The 6,963-nt window shown below is 43.0% G+C and overlaps 1 protein-coding gene across 1 annotated transcript in view; it reads left to right on the plus strand.

Moving 5' to 3' along the window:
* Window positions 1-1,763: 1,763 nt before the first annotated feature.
* Window positions 1,764-6,963, plus strand: part of LOC143692139 (uncharacterized) — a 69,810-nt gene continuing 64,610 nt past the window's right edge. The window contains exon 1 of the transcript XR_013180002.1: window positions 1,764-3,149. The gene's annotated coding sequence lies outside the window, so the exon portion shown is untranslated. The remainder of the gene's footprint in view (window positions 3,150-6,963) is intronic.

A 6,963-nucleotide genomic window follows, 5' to 3' on the forward strand; every position in this document is an offset into this window, starting at 1 on the left:
CGAAGCGTGCGGCCCGAGCAGCTGAGCGTTCTTAAGAGAAGGGTGAGTAGCAGACTTGTGGGGTTTTGGCCAATGTGGTGCCACGATCAGGCATTGATGTTTGGTTTTCTTTAATACAGCTGTCTAAGAGACACCAGCCTGGTGCCAGCAGGACCTTCCCAGCTGACGAGGTGGCCTTTCTTTGCACCTGAGACCGGCATCCCCAGATGTCTGAGAGAGAAGTAGAGGGCCACGACCCCCAGGGGGGATGAAAGCAGGGTGCTGGTTTGGGAATTACTGGGAGGGGGGGATTTGAGTCCGCTTTGGAGGTGAGGAGTGTCCATGAAGTGGCCCCTTAGGCCCCATAAAAGCAAAATCTCACTTTTGATCCCAGTGCTGAGGTGAGCGGGGCAGAGCAGTCCCAGTGTGTATTGTGTCACTTGTCTTTTGTGTATTATGTGTTGTTGGATATCTCATGTCTTTTATCATAGCCCTTTGAGGGGCCTGTCAGAAACCTTGGCACCAGTCTTAGTATCTGTACTCTCAGCGTTCCTTGCCCTGGCACCGATGCCATGGAACTTTTAACTCGGCAGCTCAGACAGGTATCAGAATGGCAACTCTTTTTCGAAGCATCCAGTCAGATGTCTTTTCAGGTCTTGTTCTGAGCTGTATGGACAGCTGCACCCTGCAAGGTTCTGTTATGATGGATTAGGACTTGTAAGAATGTGGGGACAGGTAGAGGCTTCTGACCGTAGGATTCTCGGGCATCCATCTTTGCAGTTCTTGGAATAAATCATTCAGTTAGCATCTTGTTCCTCCAGGGTTCTCTGAACTTCATCAGCCCGCCATCAGTTTCACCTCGGTCCTCTAATTTTGCATCCTCTTGGTGCTCGCTGTCATTTTCCTTACCCAGAGATTTCTGTTCCTGTTGTGTCCCCGTTGTTTGTCCTGTCCTGTGTCACGGGTGTCTGCACACATTTGTGCTGGAGCTGCTCTGCCTTGCTGCATAGCCTGGTGCAATAGGAGAAGTCCCGGGGACTTGATGTTTGTAATGTGGGGTGTCGTTGGACTCTAGGTGGGATTTGTAGATGGGCACAAGATGTCTGGAGCTCTTAAGTTATCCTGCAGCTCTTTGATTTTTGTCCTTTCTTTCAGGTGCAGAAGGATGAAATCCAGGGCAGAGCCCCCCATCCCGGGTGAGGGGATTCCCCCGAGCAGGTCAGTCACTGTTTGTCTCTGTAGAGAGAGCATAAATGATGGCTCTCTTTTTAGGAAGTCAAGGCCGAGTGGGCGAGGTGAGCATTGAGTAGTGTACAGAAGCAGTTGTTTTTGCTGATGTCTCAGTTTCTGGTGCAGCTCTTAGCATCTCCACTTTTTATTTTAGGTGGTCCACTTGCCGTCTATCCTGGCCGGGCATGCCCATTCCAGCTGTGTGCAGCTTAAGGTATCAGTGTGGCATCCTTGTCAGATTTGGGAGGTTGTGTTTTCACAGTGTCTCAGCATGCTTTTCTGCTTTGTTTCTTTGCAGGTGCTGTCGCTGCCCTAGGCATGCCAAGGAACAGAGGAGGGCAGGTGAGTCAGTGTTTAGGCAGGCTGACTCACAGGTGAGTGTTACACAGCAGCATGCTAAGTGTGTACCTATTCTTTTTGCAGGTATCTTCTGGGCACCCTCTGGAGTCAAATCAAGATTTGAGGTGGGCCGGGGCAGGGGTGCGGAGGAGCCCTGGGGATTACTGTTTTTGACGGCAATAGTCACCTTTTCTGTTTTGTCTTAGGTACCCTGAGGAGCCTCGTAGCCAAAGGTTGGAAACAACAGCACCGAGGCACACACGGAGCACATTTCACCATCCACGTCCGACCGAGGATGGATTTTGTCTGCTCCTTTTCCAAAAGATAAGTGTCGGGGCCAGCAGTTGGGAGAAGGGGAAAAACCTTTACTATCACAGAGGGCAATTTGATGTCAGCTTAGCGGAGAGGTCTGTAGTGGGACCAGCTCTCTGGAAGAAGAGGAAGAAGAGGGAGAGGATTTCTCCTCAGCCTGACCAGAGCCTTTGCCGGGCAGGGCAGTTCCGACCCATCTCAGGATTCTCGTGAACTTTGCGTCGTCCGCCTTCCTCGGCCCGACGTCATCACGGATCTTTCCCCTGAGGAGCTCGCCTTCACGTCCGGAGCTACAGCCACGGTCACCTGGCCGTCGGCTTCCTTCTCTAGGCTTGCTGAGCCTCTCGAGCATCCTCTTAACTGCTGTGGCACTAACTTCTTTTAACGAGTTACATTTCATCATCACATGCTATCGTCATAGGGCTTCCTCTCCTTTGGCATCATCAGCCTCTGGCACATCTTGCGCTAGGCATCTCGGGTGCCTAAGGGGACAGTGCCAGGCAGTTGCCACTTGTCTCTGTGTCTATGTTGTCCGTGTCTGTGTTGTCCGTGTGTGTGTCCGTTGTCTTCCACGTCATAGGCCTTTATTACGTCTCAATGCTTTATCGGCACTATTCTGTGCCATATAGGCTGTATTCTACTCACGTTCCTTTCTGGATATCCCTTATTCTGGCATCTTTACATTTTTACTCTTTGAGACAGGAATGTCTCAAACGGACAAGATGTTCTCATCCATCTTCCTTCTCACTACCAGCTTTGGTAGTGCCTTTTTTTCCATGCCATTTTCTTGGACTGCTAGAGGGAGTGTCTTGCACCCTCCTCATGTGACTGCAGTACTTCTATAGGTTCCATCTTCTCAAGGGTATAGGACTCAAGAATTCATCTTCCAGCGAGTTATCTCAAGTCCTGGCTTATATTGTGTGTACCTGTGCTGGCTTATACTGTATGTACCTACCCTCTATGTACACTTGCACTGTATGCATCGACTTAGATTGTTGTGTGTACTTATATTGTACCACTTATGGTTGGAGCTGCCCTGCCCGGGCACGTAGTCACAGTCAGGTAGAAGAGTTATAAAAACTTTACTGTTCATCTGTCTTTTATGGGATTTTGGGTAGAAAACTTATTGGTCCAGAGTGGAGACAAGTCCTAGCTGTCAGATAGCCACTCGTTGACCGCTTCCTGTCGTCTCACAGGTCCCCGAGGCTACCGATTTCCCCAGAACCTACCAACTGACGTCAAGGAGCGCAGCCAGAAGATGTGTGGCAGCACGTTCTTCAGCGTCTCGAGTAAGGGCCGCAGCGAGTGTGTAAGTGGGAAGAGCGTGTGAGCGTGTGTGAGAGCATGTGTCTGTGTCTGTCTGCGTCTGCTCATCTCTGCATGTGTCAGCGCATGCCGACTGGATTACTGGATTTAACCTTGTGTGTGTGACTTTTGCTTTTCAAGTTTTTCAACTCATTTTTAAATTTAGAATAAAAAATCCCCAGCTGGGTTTCCCCCCCGCCGGCTGTTTTTTTTTCCTCGGTCCCAGTCGGGCTGTGAGGCGACGCTCATCACCAGAGTTTGGGCGCGGACTGTCCAGGGACCGGGGTTTTTGTCAGGCAGGAAGATTTTTTTGAGGCTCCCGGGAACCACGTTCCCGAGGACCAATGATTGCTGGGGTGTAATTTAGCAGTTGTGATGAGAGGGATGGTGACTTCGTGTGTCATCTGAAGGGGGTGTTAATTGTAGATGAGTGTTGTTTTTTGTGTGCTTTTGTTGTTTTGGGTTTCCTATAACAATAAATCCACATGTAAAGAAAATAGAAAAAGGTTATCATCTTGTGTTAATATGTGTGTTGTATTGCTCTGTATTGCAGGGTGAGCACAGGGTGAACTCTCTCCTCCTTGCTGTGACACCTGGGCTGGCAGGGATGACACAGTGACCTCGGCCGGCCCATGCTGCCTGTGCCATCACCTGGCACTGACGTGTTTGATGAAAATCCTTTTGCTGGGATTTTTCTCCTGAGAAGCCTCAGAACAGAAATGGAACCAATAACGATCTGCTGGCTGTGGAGTGTGGGCTGGAGATGGTTTAGCAACAGGGGCATCTTGGATTAGTCTCCTGTGCAGTGTCTACTTGATGACCAATCATGGTCCAGCTGCGTCGGGGCTGTGAGCAGTCCCAGGTTTTTATTATTTTATTTTATTTTATTATTTTTATTATTCATTCCTTTCCAGCTTTCTGATGTCTCCTTGCTCTTTTAGTATAGTTCTACTATCTCATTTTCTTTTAATATAATAGAGATCATAAAATAATATTTCAGCCTTCTGAGAGGTGGAGTCAAGATTCTCGTCTCTTCCCTCGTCCTGGGGACCCTCAAACACCGCCACAATCAGCAGCCGAGCGGGTTTGTGCAGTCCTGAGTCGGCAGACACCGGGGGGCAGCCCTGACACGGCCGAGAGCGGGGAGACACTGTCTGTGCCCCGAGGGTACTGCGGGCACCTGGGCTGGGGGGAGACACTCTCTGTGTGTGCCCCGAGGGAACTGAGGGCACCTGGGCTGGGGGGAGACACTCTCTGTGCCCCGAGGGTGCTGAGGGCACCTGGGCTGGGCCCCTGTGCAGCACAAGAGACACCAGAGACAGCGGTAGATGATAAAGGGCCGACTCTTAGCAGGGGTTAATCCAAGGTTTTATTAGGAGTCCCAAAGGAGCTCCTGCACCTCAGGGGCCTCCTGCCAAGAGCCCCAGGGAGATGTGCCAAGGTTACATTTAAAGGGAGGTGGAAACCCAAAGTAGATAACATTTTACCAACCAATAAGTGACCCTAAGGGATGGATGCTGGGGCATAGACATACAGGACAGCGTATGGGGCAAGGCTCGGGGGGCTGACCCCTGGCCTCTGGCTAATCACTGGACGACTTGGACCGAAACTTCTGCATGGAGGGGATGGGAGGCTGAGTGATTGACAGAGAGCCAGGGTGGGGGTTTGGGGATGATCTCATCCTGGGAGAGGGATAACACAGGTAGAAGGAGGGGGGTACAGTTTGGGATAAACCATTTGGGAAAAATATGGGGATACAAAACAAAACTACTTCAAAGTATTATAAAGTATAAAAATGCACTACAGCAGGTTTGGGCAGCACCAAATGAAATGTAATAAAATAAATAAATATAATAAATAAAATATAAAATATAAATAAATAATTTCTATTCTTTAAAAATAGAAAAATTAAAAATAAAAATTAAATAAAAGTAAAAAACCAAAATAATTTAAAATAAATGAAAAACAAAATAAAAACTGTAAAGTGCTGTAAAGTGCTGTAAGAGTTCCATAAAAGGTAGTGCCGTAATGCAAGACCCTCAAACATCACCACAATCACCAGCTTGAGTTGGTCTGGGCAGCACTAAATAAAAAAAAAATAAAAACCTTTAAAAACAGAAAAATTAAAAATAAAAAATAAAAAAAAATAAAATTAGAAAAATAAAATAAAAGCTTTAAAAATAGAAAAATTAAAAATAAAATTAAAAAATTAAATAAAAACTTTAAAAATAGAAAAATAAAAAATAAAAAATAAAAAATAAGAAAAATAAAATAAAAGCTTTAAAAATAGAAAAATAAAAATTATAAAATTAATGCTTTAAAAATAGGGAAATTAAAAATAAAAAATAAAATTAAAAAATAAAATTAAAGCTCTAAAAATAAAAAATTAAAAATAAAAATGAAATAAAAAATAAAAATAAAAAAGTAAATGCTTTAAAAATAGAAAACTTTAAACTTAAAAAAATAAAAAATAAAAATCTTTAGAAATAGAAAAATTAAAAATAGTAAGTAAATTTAAAAAATAAAAAATAAAATAAAAAACGTTAAATATAGAAAAATTAAAAATAATAAGTAAATAAAAAATAAAATTAAAAAATAAAATAAAAATGCTTTAAAAATAGAAAAATTTAAAATAAAAATTAAATAAAAGTAAAAAAACAAAATTAATTTAAAATAAATGAAAAACAAAATAAAAACTGTCAAGTGCTGTAAGAGTTCCATAAAAGGTAGTGCCGTAATGCAAGACCCTCAAACACCACCACAATCACCAGCTTGAGTTGGTCTAGGCAGCACTAAATAAAAAAAAATAAAAACTTTAAAAATAGAAAAAAATATAAATTTAATCAAAAATAAAATAAAAAAATAAAATAAATTCCTTATAAATAGAAAAATTAAAAATAAAAATTAAATAAAAAATATGACTAGAAAAATAAAATGTGTTTTAAAAATTGAAAAATAAAAATAAAATTAAAAAATAAAATTAAAGCCCTAAAAGTAGAAAAATTTTTTAAAAATTAAATTAAAAACAAAATGCTTTAAAAATAGAAAAATTAAAAATTAAATAAAAAATAAAATTTAAAAAATAAAATAAAAAGCTTTAGAAATAGAAAAATTAAAAATAATAAGTAAATAAAAAATAGAATTAGAAAAATAAAAGCTTGAAAAATTAAAAATAAACATTAAGTAAAAAAAAAATTTAAAAAAAAAACAAAAATAGATTAAAAACAAAATAAAAACCGTAAAGTGCGGTAAAGTACCATAAAAGTTCCATAAAGGGTAATGCCATAAAGCGCGACTGTCGCAAAAGGTGCCGTAAAGCGCGACTGTCGTAAAACTGCCGTAAAGCGCGACTGTCGCAAAAGGTGCCGTAAAGCGCGACTGTCGTAAAACTGCCGTAAAGAGCGACTGTCGCAAAAGGTGCCGTAAAGCGCGACTGTCGCAAAAGGTGTCGTAAAGCGCGACTGTCGCAAAACTGCCGTAAAGCGCGACTGTCGTAAAAGGTGCCGTAAAGCGCGACTGTCGCAAAACTGCCGTAAAGCGCGACTGTCGTAAAAGGTGCCGTAAAGCACGACTGTCGCAAAAGGTGCCGTAAAGCGCGACTGTCGCAAAAGGTGCCGTAAAGCGCGACTGTCGCAAAAGGTGCCGTAAAGCGCGACTGTCGTAAAACTGCCGTAAAGAGCGACTGTCGCAAAAGGTGCCGTAAAGCACGACTGTCGCAAAAGGTGTCGTAAAGCGCGACTGTCGTAAAAGGTGCCGTCAAGCGCGACTGTCGCAAAAGGTGCCGTAAAGCGCGACTGT

The sequence above is a fragment of the Agelaius phoeniceus genome, chromosome Z (genome assembly GCF_051311805.1).
Source record: "Agelaius phoeniceus isolate bAgePho1 chromosome Z, bAgePho1.hap1, whole genome shotgun sequence".
NCBI lineage: Eukaryota > Metazoa > Chordata > Aves > Passeriformes > Icteridae > Agelaius > Agelaius phoeniceus.